This window comes from Thunnus thynnus, chromosome 23, assembly GCF_963924715.1.
Source record: "Thunnus thynnus chromosome 23, fThuThy2.1, whole genome shotgun sequence".
Classification (NCBI taxonomy): domain Eukaryota; kingdom Metazoa; phylum Chordata; class Actinopteri; order Scombriformes; family Scombridae; genus Thunnus; species Thunnus thynnus.
Genome location: NC_089539.1, coordinates 23,273,275 through 23,292,318, shown reverse-complemented (window position 1 = coordinate 23,292,318; position 19,044 = coordinate 23,273,275). Strand labels below are relative to the sequence as shown.

At 37.9% G+C, this 19,044-nt stretch overlaps 1 long non-coding RNA gene across 1 annotated transcript; it reads left to right on the top strand.

Moving 5' to 3' along the window:
- Positions 1-1,828: 1,828 nt before the first annotated feature.
- On the top strand, positions 1,829-8,610 carry LOC137175639 (uncharacterized). Its single transcript, XR_010925666.1, has 3 exons — positions 1,829-2,487; positions 6,247-6,322; positions 6,822-8,610. It is a non-coding gene; the product is annotated as an uncharacterized lncRNA (long non-coding RNA).
- The last annotated feature ends 10,434 nt before the right edge of the window (positions 8,611-19,044 follow it).

Sequence of the window (19,044 nt, the reverse complement as noted above, 5' to 3'; positions counted from 1 at the left end):
GTAAAACATTTTTAAACACCATGTTTCAGCTACAGCGAACATCCTCAATTCTCTCATTTGGCAGATTCTTTTGTCCAAAGATAGTTTACAATAAGTGCACTCAACCTCCACAGGAAAAAGCTTGAGATGTTATTGGAAACTGTAAGGAGAAAGGAGAGGAGAAAAGTGGTTGCACTGCAGTGCTGAAATTATGCGGCACGCCCAATCTATTGTTTGTTCCATTTCCTTTTTTGTCTCTATCCAAGAATCAGAATCACCTTTAGTGGCCAATTATGTCTATGCATACATGAAATTTTGATGATGGGGTACAAAATCCACAGTCCTCCTTCTGTGCAAAAATGAATAATATGAAGTGATGGAGGACAAAATCAGCGTCCAAATGAGTCAAATCAAGTAGATATCTTTCAACATTACAGTCTTTTTAGTGCCAAAGTCCCTCTTTTAGTTACTATACTTCCACCGCAGCTCAACAGGGAAACACTGTCCGAGGAAACACAAAGAGGGAATTTGATGCTAAAAAGACTGTAAATGTGACTTGATATGACTAACTCAGACTGCTGAAGCCTCATATAAGCTTCACATCAACTTTTAACTGTTGATTTTGGCCTCCATCACTTACACTGAAAGCACATTTGAAGGATCTTTTAATAGCCAGTATGAACAGGAGGAATGATTACAGCGAGGAAAACCTCTTTCACTGTTCATATGGACACCTGACTGTTGTTTTAAGACACATTTGAACAATTGTGAACCTATATTTATGTATATACTATATGTTCTTATATACATATTTATCAATAATATAATTAAGAACAATCAGCTTGTTCCACAATAACAATAATGAGGCCGTGTACACTGTGTGTGATATTAAAACTAATGTGCAGAATTTAATGAAATTTTACACATTTCTGTAAGGTCACCTTGTGTACATTATTCCCAAATTTGGTTGCAATCCAATTCAGTATTGAGGAGTTATTGCCCATTAAGTGCATTAGGCCACACCTTTAAATGTTTGCTAACCAATTACAGACAAACCATAAGTGATATCCAAAATCAAATGAATAACTTTAGTTTGGGGTGCTCTAAATATGGTATGCACCAAGTTTGGTGAAGATTAGATGAAATATGTGCCAACAGAAGCAAAACACATGTTTATCAAAAAATCCAAAATGGCGGAAACATTTTTTAGGTGCAAGTGGACGTGGCCTATATCAGTCTAATCAGCATCATCCACGGAACATCCTGTCCAAATATTTTTTTGATAGGACTTACCGTTCATGAGTTATTAGCCAAAACACAAAACATGTAATAATCGATCACATGGTGGCGCTGTTGGTAACATGTTTCAATATGTTAAGCATTTCCACATGGGACACCTGTACATCACATATGAACAGTTTAGCACTTTTAGTTTTTGAGAAATTAGCTTTCAAACATTCCTCCCATGGACCTACCATTATAAATTTTAATATTTAAAAAAAAAAAAAAAATCACTGGAATATGCTAGAAAGCTGAAAATGAACGGTTGAATGGTAAATAAAGAATAAGATAACACACTAATAAAAATAAAACTTCTGTCTGGAGTTCTTTCTCATTGCACTTGTACCTGGTCAGCTATTTGAGAATTTGTATTCCAGCTCTGTTTCAGTCGCTGTCCTCTAACGCTTGATTGTCTTCTCTTGCATATAAGTTGCTTTGGATAAATGCCAAATGACTAAATATAAATGTGTTTTGCATGTTTTTGAACGGCAACACTCAGACACCCTCATATCATATTGTCAAATACCAACACATTGCGAGCAGTCACTAAGACTATGATAACAGTAACATGAGCAGCTGATCCCGGTGCTGTGTGGGAGAACTGATTTGATTAGCACCGCTGTGTAAATGGCAGTCGATGCTTTTTTTTGAGACTGCTGTAGAGGAAATTCTCATTTTCCTCGAGCTTCAGTAGGCTCAAGGTGATGTTGACAGGAAATTAAAGTCAAAATAATGGAGTTGGAGCACTTTCTTCTTGCTGTAATGCCTAAGGTCGGAGGGTTTGACCATGGCTTGGATTTAGGAGGGAGCAGTTCTCAACTACAACAATGAGCCAGTGTAGTGAAAAGGGAGTGGTGTGGGGAAACATAGGGAGGTTGAACACTCTGGACCAGTTGCAGGCGTCTCGTAGCAGAAACCGGATAAGCATTTGGGCCACCTCCCCAAAGAGGAAGCTGCATATCTTGTTTTCTGGCAAGTCTAAAATATCTTGCATATTAAAAAAAAGGTTGCAGGTGAGTATTGTAAGACTGTGTGCCTGCTCAGTCAAAATATCATATTCCACTACTTGGCTGTCATCTTCCACGTCTCTCCCTCACAACTTCCTGCTTTCACAAGGTTATCCAGTTCAAGATCTGGGCCTCATTTCCCAACAACAATCGATCTTAAAGAGCATTTCCTCAAACGCTCTTAAATTCCTATACGCATTTCCCAAAGCAGTTCTTCAAAGTGAGTGCGCCCAGTTAAGAGCTTCTTAACGTCAGCTGTGTGCAATGATGTAGATGATGCTGAATATGTAGCTGAGCTTTATCATGAAAATATACAAATGTTTTTTTATTTGAAATCCAGCATTCAGTATGAGAATGAAGCTTATTGCGTCATCATGTCTGTATTGGACCTGCTGTATGTAAATGTGAGACAAACAACATATATACACATCATAAATAGAAAGAAAAGATGTTTGGATTTTACTTTCTAATTTAAACTTGTCACTTAACAAACATCAGTGTTCATGAAAAAAAAAGTATAGATTTAAAAATGTAGAAAACTTGAATAAAACATGTAGTTTTTGGTTCCTCCTGCAGGTTCTTAAAGGGAAACTTCTGTATTTTTTCCAATTATTTTGTTTCTAAGTGAGCAATGGGGAACCTTAAAGACATATTAGTCCATTCAGCTTGCCTCTATACACGACTGCTGTCACCCTTACTAGGGGGTCATTTTAAATATAGTTGATGAACTCAATGTAAACATGCAACCAAGTGCTTTTCCTTCTTGTATCCTGTAACAGGAAAAAAGTGCATGATTCTGGGCTTTTCCTGTATAACCACTGGAGTCACACCTCATTACGTGTCCTTGTGATAATGTATACATCGGCACGACGACCAGATCTTTGAAGACTAGAATGGCAGAACATTGTTTTTCTATAAGAAATGCAAACAAATACGGTCCATTTGCCCTTCATTATGCACATATGACACATCCACCAACCTCATACTGGTATACTGGTTTTGAGAGAGTTCAAATTTCCAGACGAGGAGGTAACTTAAAGGAAGCCCTCCTGAAACATGAAGCATATTGAATTAGAGACTCTCACATGAGTGGGAAGGAACAAGGGCTTTGATCTCAAGGTTTCTCTGTAAAATGTCCTGTGAAACTAATCCAACCTGCTGCAAAATCCCCAAAACAGATTTATTTATTTTTTATTATTATTCTTTATTTTAATTATTTTTAATTACATATATTTATATTTTTTTTAATTAATTGATTAAATAAGATTATTAAAATAAGATTAAGATTAAATAATTACTCTGAAAAAGATGTTTTTGTTGTTAGTAAGAACAAAAGGATTTTTGTGTAAGTTATAGGGAATTCTAAATGTTATGTGTGTGATGATGGACATCAATTATCAATTATGGATTGTATTTAAGCACTTTATGATATGTTTTGCGACTCTACCACCAGTAGGAACGAGCACTTGGATCTCAAGGTTTTCCTATAAAATGTCCTGTGAAACAAATCCAACCTACTGCCAAATCCCCAAAAATATTTTTTTACATAGATCAATCTAAAGTTTGGATTTGGGCTTATGCAAAAAAAAAAAATGTTTTAAAAGGATTTTGTGTAAGATTATAGATATTTTCTGCTTTTGACAGTCGAGGGAATGCTGAATGAGTGACCTGCTGTGTGTGATCAAGCACACACTCACGCACAACACAGCTGCGGACTATCACGAGCGTTGAGTTGTTGTCAAAATCAGCTAAATATTCAGCTATTGCAGGGTTGGAGAGAGGAGGAGTGCTGGGAGGAGTTTGTTGTGTTGGAGAACAGGAAGTGTAGCTTAGTTATAACACTAGTATACAATAGTAATAACAATCTGAGCCTGTCAGTGACAAAAACAAGCACTTTTAGTGGACATACATTGACAAGGCAGTACATCCACTAAATACTGGACCAATACTCAATACTGGACCAATTTCAAAAAGTGTTGTTCCCATTAATCACAAAATGACGGTAAAATAGAGTCCAGGTTGAAAATACCAAAGTTTCCCTTTAAGAGCCTCTTGTGAGTGTTTAGGAGTCTCTTGTCAATCAACCGTCATTATTAAGAGTTTAAGTGTGATGGATGGCTGAGATGTTTACAACTCGTGGGTGTTCACGTTGCAGGACGACTCATGGATGTTGTATGATTACAGAGTTGGTCCAGCGAAGGTTAAAAATATCCAGTAAATGGCTGTGAGGTGAGGCGTCGCTATGTGCTTGACACCACTGAGATTTATCGGAGCTTTCCTTTTTGTAATTATAACTTGGATGTGTACATGAACGCTACTTAAAAGTCGGAATCTCGTAATTCCTATAAGACATGAATGCAGCGTCACCACTGTAGCCTCATTGGTTTTTGGTTTGATTCACTGAACGTTAAAGCTGAGGATGCTTAAGCTTACTTACACACAAATTTACTGTATGTTACTACGCAGTCTTACATGATTATAGATATTTTTTTAACATATATTTATTATGGCTTGATTGTCATAAAACTGCTTTGAACAGACTGGACCTCAGCACCGTGCCAAACATTAATCATACCATCCAAGAAACAGAGGGAAACAGTGGAAATCCCAACACATCAGCAAGTTAAATGTTACCAGTGTTTTTATGATATAGAAAAACAGGAGCTCAGCTTCATGTGTTTGTGGGTTCATTTGTCTCTGTCTGACTCAGCTCTATCACAGGATGCAGGCTTTCCTCTGGAGGCAGGACCGGTGATTGAAAATTTCATTTCAAGGTTCAGCTTAAAATGTTAAGAAAATATCCTAAATGTCCTTAGGAGAGAGAATCACATCTAATCTTAATGGTTTGGATTTTTAGAAATGCATTTGTAAAACTAATAAAACTAGGAGCTTTAAAAATACTGTATTGATAATATGTATAATATTACTGTTGTATTTTGATAAATAATAAAATTATATCATTTTAAACACAAGGGAAAAAAGGAAAAATAAATAGAAGTAGTATTTATATTGTATTGGGTTTCGTTCATATTTATACTGCACTATACTGTACTTTAACTTTATCTTTTTTTTCCTTTTTTGCTTTTTAACAATGTTAACATTGCGAACTATGTGAATACTCATAAAGGGCTTGGCAAACTACATTTGAACTAAAATATGGAAGAGATATGGAGGGAGTGAAAGAAGAGAAAGAAGGAGGTTACATTAAAATTAGGAGTAGAAAATACAGAGAAATAAAAATAGTGAGTGTGAGATACAAAAACAAGTTTAATTTAGCTAGTATGCCGTTAGTATAGTACATTGCTAATAAATGCTAATTTGGTTTGGCTATAAGTTGCTAATAAATGCTAACCTGGCAGAGTTAGATGGTAACACGTGCTAACTGCTACTGTAGGTTTTATAGCCTCGCTAACAGCTCTGTGATGCTGTACTTTAGCACAGTGTTGGTTGGACTTATGCTAACTTGCTCACAATGACAATATCAACATGCTGATGTTTAAACTTTATTTGTATAAAGCCCCTATACCCTCCGTTTGTGTGTTCACGTGGAGGTTCGCCATATTAAGGGCCATCCCAATCAAATTAGCAGAGTGTAAGTGGACTGTGAAACCCTTAAATAGCGAGTCTGCATTGGTGCAGGCTTACGTTCATCCTAACAGGATGTGCACATGCAACAGGAAAATGGAGGAAACACCATACAAATGCAAGAGTTCCGTTTTTCTACTTTGTAAAGTATTTTAGATCAAGCACACGCATCTTTGTTTCCCTCTCGCCAACTTTACAGTCTTAAACAAAATCTCAGAATGTGTCGTGTGAAAAGGTAAAACAAAAATGAGGAGAGTATCACTTTGTCCATAAGGTCGCTTGACTTGTAGCAAAGCCACAAATGCCTGTATGCATGCATAGCCTACATAAAAATAAATTAAAATATGTCAGATTTACCTCATTCTCATTGTTTTAGATGTTGTGTGTTCAACAGGGACAGTGGAAAAGACAAGGCAGCTCATAAGGCTGCAAATGGAAAATGAACATCTATTCACCAAACAGGCATGGGGGTAAGTAGTTGCCCTAGTCTTAATACATAATGAAGTTGATCTGTCACTCATGGTATCCCAGGGGGGTCATTTAAAAGGGCTAGATACTTACAAAGACAAACAATATTTTCCTCTCCTTACATTGTGTTGTACTATTGGTTCATGATCAAAGAGATGGAAGCAGAAGGTGTCATAACCCACAAGCAGGCATTTAAAAGGTGGGAAAACCTCAAACAGAAAGATCATTTTGTCTCTGGTCAAAGGTTAGTGTTATTGCTGCTGAGAGCTGATGCACTGCACATCAGTATCCACAGGACCTGAGAAAGTCTCTTACGGAGTCAGGAACAGACAATGGAGAAGTGACCCTAAGCACCGGGCCCTACTATAAAGACATGTATGAGACGCCGGAGCCAAGGCCAACAACATTTCCCTTTGTTCTAGTTGCCTCTTGCTTCAACAGTCCTGCACCTTCATGCTCAATCAGCCCTCCTAATTCCCCCTTTCTGATCGGCCCTTCCAGGCCAAGTGGACCATCCATATCTACAGCTAGCCCTTCACCCGACTCACCCCCTGCAACCAGCTGCCAAGAGAAGGAGGAACACACTTGAGGGAGTATTGGAGTTCCTCAAACAAGAGTTGGAAAAACAGGACAAGCGTCATGATGAACTGACTCAACAAACTTAGAGATTTATTAGTGCTTCTGAAAGAATGGTTGACAAAATCTGATTTGGCTTGAGTGTTATGTTCTTTAATTATCTTTTAAATAAGGATTATTTTGGCAATTTCTCTTTTTTTCCTTTAGATGAACATTTGTTTCAGTTGTGAAATGCATGTTTTTGGGAATATCCAGATAACTTAAGTTGTACACGACAAATAAAATGTTTTATGTGCTGAGATCTTGTTTCACAGATTAATCAGCATTAGTTGTCATAGTGGCAGCTTGGATATACCTATAAAATGAATATAAGCATGGTTCAGTAGCCATCATTACTTTAAGAAATGGGTGTGAAGATTGTTTTTTTCCCCATCCCTATATCTTCATTGTACATTGAGCATATGATCAACAATGGGACATTCAGTTAAGTACAGATGAAGGACTTTATCGTCCCTAAATGGGAACTTCGTGTGGGACAGTGCCAAAAACAAAAAAGTAATAAAAATATGACTAGAAAGACAAAAGAAAAGAAACCCAGATAATCTAACAACATAAAAACAGCAGTCACAGGTAGTCATGCTCCTGCAGGTGCTGTGGAAAGAGGGCAGGTGCAGACAGGAAAGCAGCCATCCTGTCTCTGATGTGATTCCCAGTTGTTTCCTGTCTGCCTTGTGTGTCATGGTAAGGAACCTGGAGATCTCCAACAGGATTGATGTTGTCTTCTAGCTCCGTGATGTCAACGGTCTTGAGGCACAGATTGTATAAGAAGGCACAACAATCAATGATATCTGGAGCAAAGGCTGGACTGACCTCCAGTGCCTTGATACATGTGGCCCTCCATCGTGCTTTCATCATCCCAAAATCACGTTCAACCACTGAGCGAACCCTTGAATGGTGATGATTGTACCTCTGGACCCGTCCTCGTACAGGGAACTGGTAGGGTGTGATCATGGGGATGGGTTTTTACAGGCATGTATATCCCCCATCTGCCAAAAGGAAAAAGCCGGACGGTGGATGTAGTGCCTGGCTAAAGACGGGGCTATTCCTCGGGACCCTTGCGTCACATATAGACCCTGAGTATCCCACAAATATGACAATCTGCCTGTTGTGTTACAGATGGCTTGCATTTGGATGGATGGAAACAACTTGTAGTTGATAAAGACAGCTTGATGCAGATTACCCGGTGGTTTGATGCAGATGTGACATCCATCAAGTGCACCAGCTGCACTGCTGAAAGACTGGACTTTGTGCAAGCTGGCAGAATCCTTGACTACTGTTTGGCAGTTAATCCCTTGTTGGCACTGAAATCATTGTGCTCAGCTTTGATCTCACCAGCTACTCTGTAGATTACCCGGTGCACAATGGACCGATGGCCTTCAAATGCACGAAACACCACTGAGAGGAAAAGCTCATGTGCTATGCTGTAGAGGAAATGAGGACTTCCAACTCCTGGTCCCAGCCAAGGTTCCTTGTGCCACAGACTGCCAGGTGAGACGAAAATCTCTCATTTAGCAAGCCTCTGGGTTATTGTACACAGAATAAGCACTGCTGGGTTCAGCTGCATGTACAGCATTGCGCCTCCCTGGGAAAAGACAGGACATATTTTTTTTAATATCTTAATGTCATCAATTTCTGAATCCAAACAGCTAATATACACCAGAGTGGCTATTTGACTTTGTACATAACTTGAATAATAAATAAATAATTGCTACATATGTTTTCATTAGTATTGTGTTTGCTGTATTGATAATGTAGCCTACATCAGAGATGTGAATACAAATCGTTGGGTAATGGTACCATCAACAATGGACACGTTATATTTCTATATTATTGGTTTATCATCACTTCATCATTTCAAGTAGCCTCATAGCAAAAACCTGAATGATAGCAAAAACAGAACTGTGGAAATTCAGATCTATTGCAGTTGGGAGAGACATTAATTAGCCTGCGGTGGGTTGGGAGATATTTGTGGAATAGTAATGTTGTGCCTGCTTATTGCGGTTTGCGTGTAACTGACAGGAGTCACTACAATCACATTTAACCTTACCTAACCAAAAATTAAACATTAAAATTAACATTACCGAAATGACCCAAATATAAGACCCCTCCCTCTTTTCAAGACTCATTTTTGCAAAAAGATTTACAATCACTCTTATTGGCTTTTTACCCTCAAAGCTTTTATTGCACTTACAGTAACGTAATGAGTGTAGTTGCCATCAACACGAGTACTAGTTCACTGCCTCTCCTCTGCTCCGCTGAGCTCTGTGTGTGTGCAGGTTCATCCTAACCTACGATGAAACAGAGGAGAGAATTTCATTTAAAAGCAGTAAAGACACCCTAAATTACATTCTTTAAACCTGGAATTTTATGACTTTTCCTAAAGTGGCCCAGAATATACAAAAATGGAAATATTTCAAAATTATTTATTTTTGTTCAGCTGGTATATTTATTTGCACATAGAGGATGTTCTGGGTCAAATTTGCATCTGCATCTGCAAACAAGCCTATAAAGTAACAAATCATACCCATCAATTCCCAAGCAACCAACATAGTGGTTGTCCAACATAGTCCTCCCTGTGGCAGAGGAAAAGGACAACAGAGAAAATGGAGGAAGGGTCTTTGTGACTTCTCTTATGCAAAGGCGACCTTCCCCACATGCCAGCCTCAGCAGCACAGTAGTCAAAATCTTGCCTCTATCAGCAGTCCCAGTCAGTTGCCACAAGAGGACAAAAAAGAGGGAGATGCAGTTTCTGCACAACAAAAAGGACTGCAAAAGTAATGTTTTTTGCAGTTTTGCTTGTTTGAAATTTGCAATCCAGTTTGTTGTGTGTTTAAAACAAACAAACCCTCCGTGCTGAAGCTAACAGGCAGACTGGAGCCGCTTCATGAGACAGACAAATGAATAAGAGCTCAGAGGATCATATATGACATTAACATGTGCAGCATAAAATAATAATGTCAGACAAATACAATGAAGTAAGTAGCTGGAAAAGCTCCTCAGTGAAGCTTATGTTTGTTAAATTGACATAAGTGTTGTTTTAACCGTCCAGTTTATCTGCTGCTGCTTTACATCACAGTAATGTTAATGTTAGCTTGATAGTTTGATAGCTTGACTGCTGATGCGTTCCAACTGTGTGTTGTTTGTCCACAATTACTGTAATGAACAGCATACAAGTTAAAGTTCTGCCTCATGCTCTGTCAGATTTTTAAAAGGAAGCTTCTTATATTTTCAGAGTGAAGGAATCAGGAAAGAGGGGACAGAAGTGAGGAAGAGTCGCAGGATGTAACTTAATGGTGTTGAAAGAAAAATGAGGAGAAGTGAAGGAAGAAGGAAGAAGGTGCAACTGATTCAAGATTTAAAGAAACAGTTTAAGGAGGAAAGAGAAACACATAGAAGCAGCCCAGATGTCAGGTGATGGAGAGACATGAACACATTCAAAGCAGGAGGCAGAACAAACTGCTAAGGTCTGACTTCCTCCTGTATCTAGATGAATTACTGTTCTGTAAATATATTCAAAGGCACCCTAATCCTAACCCTAACCCTAATCTGTTATCCAAATGTAAACTAAAGGATATCCTAACAAACAAAAGTCAAAGCACAAGATTAAAACCTGCTATAAAAGGACTTACAAATCTTTGAATATACTCACACTCACACTACACAACAACTCTGTTAACATGATGTTTTCTTTAGCTGTTGAAAGTTTGTTGACCTCAGTAACTGTTGTAAACACAGCACTAACCCTGAGTTATTAGGAAACACACAAAAAACTGATTCTGTAAGTCAAGCTGTTTTGATTTGGCTTTAGGTTTGAGCAAATTAATTCCCCATAAGTCAGTTCTGTTATTTTGTTATATTACAAACATTGTTCTATATTAAGGAACATATAGACGGTGTGAGAATCATCCATCCATCTATCATATATAAGGCCTACGTTTATTTATGTGTTGTAAATAAATATTAACAATATTTAGTTACAGTTACAACTTATGTGCACTTTAATTTCAGCTCAGTGTAGAGAAATACACCCATGCAGACAACCACCGTACTGGGCACGTCTATGACGACACTGTCGACGCCACAGTATCTGTGACTATACCAGTAATTTCAGTGGGCCGCCCACCCAAAAAAAAATCCTCCGGGAAACACTGGAGAGAAAGACAGACAGCAGCATGTGATGGAGAGGTGAACAGCGCAACAGTGCTCTTTTTTTCTGGTCTGGTACTGTAGCCAATGTCAATATATGTTTAATGATAGCAGTTCTACTCAATACTAATACTAATAACTAGCAACTACTAATATTTTTAACATCACAATTCATAATTAACCCTTTCATGCATGAATTATGATAACCTCAGTCAGGATTTTTTTCTTGAGTGTTATTTCCCTTTAGGCATGAAAAACATATTTGTGTGATCCCATGTTTACATTTTTTGTAAACATGGGATGACACACTAGAGTCCACTGTGGTGGCTGAAGTGCAACTATACCATCAAAACCCATGCATATCTAGGAAAACGGCTTTTGAATAGCTGTCCACTGTAATGACCACTATGCATGAAAGGGTTAATCTGGAAAGTAAACAACTTTTGAGGTACACGTTTCAATTTTTCAATGATTAAGACATGTAAAATTTAAATGTAAATAAGGTGCCAGAGTGCATAAAAATGCATCAAAATAGAGCTTGGACCTCTGTAGCTGGACCCCCCTACAGAGGTCCAGGCTAATCCCTGAATGTCCTCAAATCCCAAAAACACCCCTGGAGATTGTGAATGTATTTACTCCATAAACGAATTGTGACAAACCTAAAGAAAACACTCTCTCTGCTCCCTGAAACATTAATGACGGATTAATCAATAATTTATTAATGACTGATAGGATAACCTATGGATGCAAAAGACAATTTTGCTTCAAAATTTGGTATATACTTGAGTCAGATCAAAATAACCCGCTCCATACCATGAGGGGTCAGGATATGAACAGTATGTAAGTGTTAACCGTCTACCTGTGTGTGCTACTAATTTTTTCTTTGTGCTACTGAAATCTTTAGCTTGCTAGCACCTAATAAAGTAAGTCTGCAGCCCTGCATGGAATGTTTTTGCCTTTGCACTTGTTGGTCTGTGTATTTCCTAAGAAAATCCAGTGTTTCACTGTGGTAAATAGTGAATGGACTGCATTTATATAGCACCTTTCTAGTCTCCCAACCGCTCAAAGCGCTTTTACACTAAGAGCCACATTCACCCATTCACACACACATTCATAACCTGCTCATCAGGAGGATGGCACAGTCATCAGGAGCAATTTGGGGTTCAGTGTCTTGATCCAGGGCACTTCGACATGTGGACTGAGGAAGCCGGAGATTAAACCGACGATTTTCTGATTAATAGACAACCCGCTCTACCTCCTGAGCCACAACCGCCACCCTGTGTCCTCTTTTTTTTACGGTATGCTTGGCTGGTTGAGGCTTGACTGGATGAAGTGGCTGCAGATCGTGATACCAGCGGTTCTGGTGGAGCTCTGGCAGTGTTCAGCTGCGGAAGGGTCTGGACTGTAGTGTCCTTGATCAGAAGGACTTTCCTCACAGTATGAGGTAAATCCCCTCATACTGGCTCTGAGAGTTAGTGGTTGTATGCTGTGTTGTGTTTGTTTTCCATGGCACTGTGCATGGCAGGAAAGAATGTCCAGCTTGCACTTGTGTGTTTTTATGTTAAGTAACACGAATACCATTAATAGGAAACTTTCACATGGGAACTTACAACTGTGGAGGAAAATACTTCTGGAACCAACAGCTCCTCCCATTTTACAACTCTTTTTTCCAATGTCATCAATCTTTCCACATAGTTGGTATAGATGTTATATAATTTCCAGGACTGTGAGTGGAAATAGTGAAAGATCGTGTGTATTGTACATGCTTTGCTTGGGTGGAATTTCCTGGATTACATCATGCTGTTTCAGGCTGCTGAGTTTTCTAAAGTATCGTAAAGTGGGTTGATGGGAAAACTGGATGATGATGATGATGATGATGATAATGATGATGATGAGCCACTCTCTGATTACTCTCTATTTTCTGAATGACCTGTCTGAGCATATTCAGCTGCTGCAGTTCAAAGATGTTTCTGTTATTCTCTCTCTCTTTTCAACTGTTTGTCATTTATGAACAGTGACAGAGTATTAGGGCCACTGTTAGAAAAAAAACATAATCTGAGATTTTGATAATTAAGTCAAGAAAAAAATAAGTTTGAGAATAAAGTAATTTTTTATTTAAAAGTTGTAATATTTCTAGAATAAATCATAGCTTTGTGAAAGAAGTTATAATAATCCAAAAAAAGAGAACAGAGAGAGAACAAAGAACAAATGAAATTGAAATTTTTTGAGAAAAAAAAGTTGCAATATTTAGAGAAGTCATAATTTAAGTTGATTTTTTTTTTTTTTTTTTTGAGAAAAAAGTTCATAATAGAATCGCTCATTTCGATTACATGTATGTTTTAGCATTTCCTGACATTTCCTCTACAGGCTACTGCAGCCTATTTTAATTTTTAAAAAAACGTGTGTGTGTATGTCCACCTTTGCTCTGTTTGGAACTCTCAGACTCCAGGATGTTTGCATTGAAAAGCTCGAGGAAGCGGATGTGTGCTGTACTGTTTCTGAGGTGGTGAAGTTAAAGCAAAACCGGTCTTTAGGTTTCAGTCTGAATGGGATAATAAAATATGAGCAGAGCACAGAGCGCTAACGTAATGCACAGCAGACTAGAACTGGTAGATTCTGGCTGCCTTTCATATCATTTGCATAAAGCTCACTGAGCTTTAATCACTTTCAGATGTCATGACTGCACCCTTGGCTCTGCTCTCTGGAGACAAACCAGGTCCCACACTGTACTAGACTCCAACTGCTGCTTCAACATACACTCACCGAGCACTTTATTAGGAACACCTGTGCAATCTAATGAGATCCAATACAACAGTTCTGCCATAAATTCTACTTTTACGAAGTTTATACATTTTCAGTTTTTGTTGACATTATCAGAAAGGTGATAATTCTACTTTATGTTCATTATTGAAGTCTAGGTGGGTGATGGTGGTGGTTGTTATATTGAAAAGTGTGCCAAGTATTTTGTCTAACGCATTAACATACATGAAGGAGGTCAAAATATTAGGAGCGTTTTTTGAGAAAAAAGTTATTTCAAGAAGTCATTGTCAGGGTTCAGGAATTCACAACAAAAAGGGAAACCACACCACAGCAAACATTTAAACAAAGTAACTTTATCACATAAATAACCAAATCAGACCACATTAAATCAAATTAGATGTGCCAATTACACAGAATTAAGGAGGCGATGACTAATTAAAATATGGCATGTGAATGTCAGTTAAATCAGTCCTGTGAGTGTTTTAATGGTGGGTGTGTGTAAATGTATGGGTGTGTGTGTATGGGTGCAGAACGCAAAAAAAAACCTAATTAAATGGCAAACCAAACCAAAAGCAGGTGTCTGGAAGGGAGAGCAGAGAGAGAGACTGAATGACTACAGCTGTGGCTTAAGTAATGTCAGGACACTGAGCCCAGGTGCACTGAGTTACTGTAATTACCTGTAAGTCACCTGCAGGGGAGAAACTCCCAGATGTCATGTTTTGAGAATAAAGTTGTAATTTATGAAAAAAAGGTGTAATACATCGAAAATAACATAATTTTTTTATATATATATTATATAGAGAATAAAATTTGTCAATTTTTGGGAAAAAAGTATATAAAAGAAAAATGTATATTTCGCAAAAAAAGTTGTAACTGGATTTTGAAAAAACATTAATACATTAAGTTGATTGCACCTTTGGCTCTGCTTTCTGGAGATAAACCAGACCCCGCCCTGTGCTGTGCTCCAACTGCTGCTTCAAAACGCATCATGTACCAGTTTATCATAAGATAAGTGAAACTAGAACTTCAGGTCATCAACATTGGTAATTTGTCACAATAAAGCTAACAGTTCTCATATGTTTAATCTCAAAATATTCAGACTTAAATTACGATTTTATTCTCAAAATATTACAGTTTTTTCTCATTTTCCCTTTATCCTCTGTTGTCTCTCTCAGGAGAACCATCTTTGAATAAGTGATATTTCCTTTACTTTACTTGCTCAATAACCGCATGCAAAAGTATAATTCAAATCAAAAACCAACTGCTCTGATGTTATATTTCTTGTTTTTTTTTGGTCTTGAGCCCAGCTGCTGTCTGCAGGTGACGTTTAATTTTGGTGTAGAATTTGCAGTTTCATCTTATCAAACTCTGACTTCCCCTTCATATTCTCCTCATCTGCCCTCTGGAGATAATTCTCCCTGTGAGGAAATCAAGAGTTGCATCAGACAGACTCTGTGGTTTGCGGTTCACACATTACAGTATGTTTATTCACACTCTGGACAACAGTTGAGTAGCAAGTTAAACTGTGTTCAGATCCTTAAAGGGTGGGTCCATTATTTTTATATCATTCTGTAGCTTCAAATCTGAAAATTTAAATTTTGGTTGAAGTACATATGTTTTAGTTGCAAAAATGTCATTTTCCCAAGCCCTTCTCGTTTCTGCATGATGACGTTGCTACATATAAACCGATATAACCCCCCCCAGCCTGCCTATCCAATAGCCACAGAGATGGATTGAGCTCTCACTGCTGCTCAAAGTTTAAAACTCTGAGCTCTCTTCCCACCAGTAAACGTCTGTCTCCTCCACAGCTCCCAGCACTCAGCAGCTGTCTGTCCCTCCGCTCTGTCCGGTGCATTTATAAATATCTTACACATTCAGACTCAGCGCTGTGACATAGAGGGCTTAAAGGGTCATTACAAGATAAATAAGGAGTTTTTAACTGTAAATCATGAAAAGATATTCCAGTAGAGCCCCAGAATATAAACATAGAGCTGGAAATGTGCATGAAATGTCCCCTTTAAAAATGTAAAACAAATAAAAGTTAAGACAAAATACAATAAACGGGAAGAGCAATGAGGTACTTTATAAAAACACATCAATAATGGATTTGGAAATGTAAAAGAACTAATAAAACCCCACAATTAAATTTTTTGAGGTAAAAAATCCAAAATGCCTCTCTTTTTTTTTTCTACGACCTCTTTGGTTGAGCTTAATCTCTGTAAAGAATAATGATATATATCATAATAATGATAAAATGCTTCACAACTGTACAGAAGTTTAATCATCCTCATGTCTCACTTGTTACCAAAAGTATTTTTCTGTAATATTTGAAGGCTACTGGACTTTTTCAGCCTTCTCTGGCTGGTAAAAGTCAAAACATTTATTTTTATTATTGTTAACAAAAGAAAACTTTTTAGTACAATATCATAGTAATACAATAAAAATCTCTAATAAACAGTTTAAATGGAACATCATGCTGTTGTTGAGCCAATCAGCTCTTTTATCAGGGGACAGCCAGACATTTCCCATCATGCCCTGAGGCCTGCAGTTGGTGGAGAGCAACTGTGGCGCCTGGCTCCAAAAAAAAAACTGCTGCCGCCTTGATCTTTTAAATACAGAAATACAAGATCAGGTTATTGCCGGCAACGTTCATGCCATGCATGACATCAGAGCAAGTCGGCATCAAGTCACACAGAAATCTAACCAGCATGCATTGTGATCGATTCTATGCAGGCCTGGCTCATCTCCCATGAGCCTATTGTCTGTTTATACTATAAATAACCTTTATTTAATCAGATCATCTCACTGAGACCAAGATCCTCTATGCAAAAGAGACCTGAGTACAGCAGAGGGAAAGAAAACAAACAAAAGCACATATAGCCTCAGAAACCATCACAGACATCACTAATACTGGATTTTAAGTTTAAAATCAGCCAGTGGCATGAGACAATTTAATTCATTCCATGTATTACTAGCGTTATGCTAGTAGCAGCTATTGTAATCTCTATCTGCACATGAATACAGAATCTGTAGGCAACAGGACAAGATTTGTAGTCCGAAACCCGACGGCCCTGTGAAGGTTTCAGGCTGCTCACTCACAAGCCCAGGAAAGGGTGGGAAGCGGAAGAAAGTCAGCCTTTTGTGGGGAGGATCACCTCCCCACAAAAGGCCGACCTATAGTTTTCCCCCTGATATGAGAAAGGATGGCACTGATCATTCCCAACATGGGAAACCCGACAGAGAGCAATCCTGCAGAGGCAATCGCTTCTCCCATGTCTATTGCGGGAAATGTAAAGTCCATCTTGCCTGAACAAGGACAGAAACTGTTTTCTTACCACAATGCAAAATAACGAGGATGTGAACCAAAAATCAAACAAAACTAACTGAAAGGTTCCTCTTTCACCCATTTTCCCATTGGTGGGTTTGTCATTGCTGTATGATGAAGTTTCAATGTAGCAGATACAGAATATGTGTGACATTGTTGTGCAATATGGAAAAAATTTCTAAGGAATCTTTTCTAAGGAAACTTAGAGTTGAAGGGGTTAAAAATGTTGTGTGCTGTATTTTTTTTGTATGATTAAAAAAAATGCTGCGAGCAATAAATTGCAAAAAATGATTGAATCTATCAAATATGACAAAGCAAAACTCATATACGCAAAGTGTTATTTAATTTCTTTTTTTAATTTGTCAGAAGGTCCAATAAACACTCCATTCTTCAAAGAATTTGAATTTTCTGTTCACAACTTGTAAATTTTGTTCATCCCTGTAAGAAAATTGAATTTGAAATTGGCCTTTTTTTCTATTTTGGGCCTCTTTGTTGCAATAAAGAGAAGTCCAAACACACAGCATGCAAGACAATAGTGTGCCTCAGACTTTGTGGCGACAGTTTGAGAAGGACCATTTCCTTTTTCAACATGACAATACCCCTGTACATAAAACCAGCTCCATAAAAAATAAAATAAAAATTTAAAAAAAGAAAAAGGTTTTCCCAATTTGGTGTGGAAGTTTACTGACTTCAATCCCATCCGACACCTTTGGTTCAACAATGTGGTTCATCACATGTGATCTGCCATCTGCAGACCAACAAAATCAGCATTTAGACCTTCGTGTTGGGAATAACAGGTCAGAACACATTAGACAGGATACTTGTGCCAGCATGAATATCATATAACTTGTGCCAGCTTGAATATCATATAGCGTCTGTGTATAAAAACTGTCATTATCCAGCTGGAGGCTGGACAAGGAGGGGAGGCGACATGAGCTGTAACTTAATCTTAATGACAAAAAATAATAAACTGAAGTCAAACCAAATACAACCAAACTAAAAAGGTGGAAAACTGATTCTTCATATGTTTTATTTTCAGTCCCCTCCAAAAGTATTGGAACAGCAAGGCAAATTCCCTTGTTTTTGTTGTTCACTGAAGACATTTGGGTTTAAGATCAAAAGATGAGTATGAGACAAGAGTTCAGAATCTCAGCTTTTATTTCCTGGTATTTACATCTAGATGTGTTAAACAACTCAGGACATACCACCCTTTGTTTGAACCCACCCATTTTTCAAGTGAGCAAAACTATTGGATTTAATAGTGGGTTTAAACCAAGAAATGCAGTCTTTATAGGTTTAAACCCAGGCCAAAAAGCAGACTAGTCATGCAGAGCTATTTAATGTTGGAACAATCAACCTTAAAGGCAACACCTGGTCAACAAGAAACACCTGTTGGTCACATGTTCCAATAGTTTTGCACATCTAGATGTAAATACCAGGAAATAAAAGCTGAGATTCTGAACTCTTGTCTCATACTCATCTTTTGATCATAAACCCAAATGTCTTCAGTGAACAACAAAAACAAGGGAATTTGCCTTGCTGTTCCAATACTTTTGGAGGGGACTGTACATCTATATTTTTGTCATCCTGTTTTTTTTAAATTTATTTTTATTCAACTACAATATCACATACAGATAACATAAATTCTTGTCATCCTGTTTGTCCATACCGTACTTCCATAATTTGCACGGTATTTCCTGTCTGTCTGTCCTGGGAATCTTCCCCTGCTGCTGCTCTCCTTCAGGTTTCCTCCATTTCTTTCCCCGTTAAAGGATCAGTCTGGCGGTTTTCTATATTTTTGTTAATGTCAACAAATCTCATGTTTGGATCCAAACTAACAATGAACTGATCTACTAA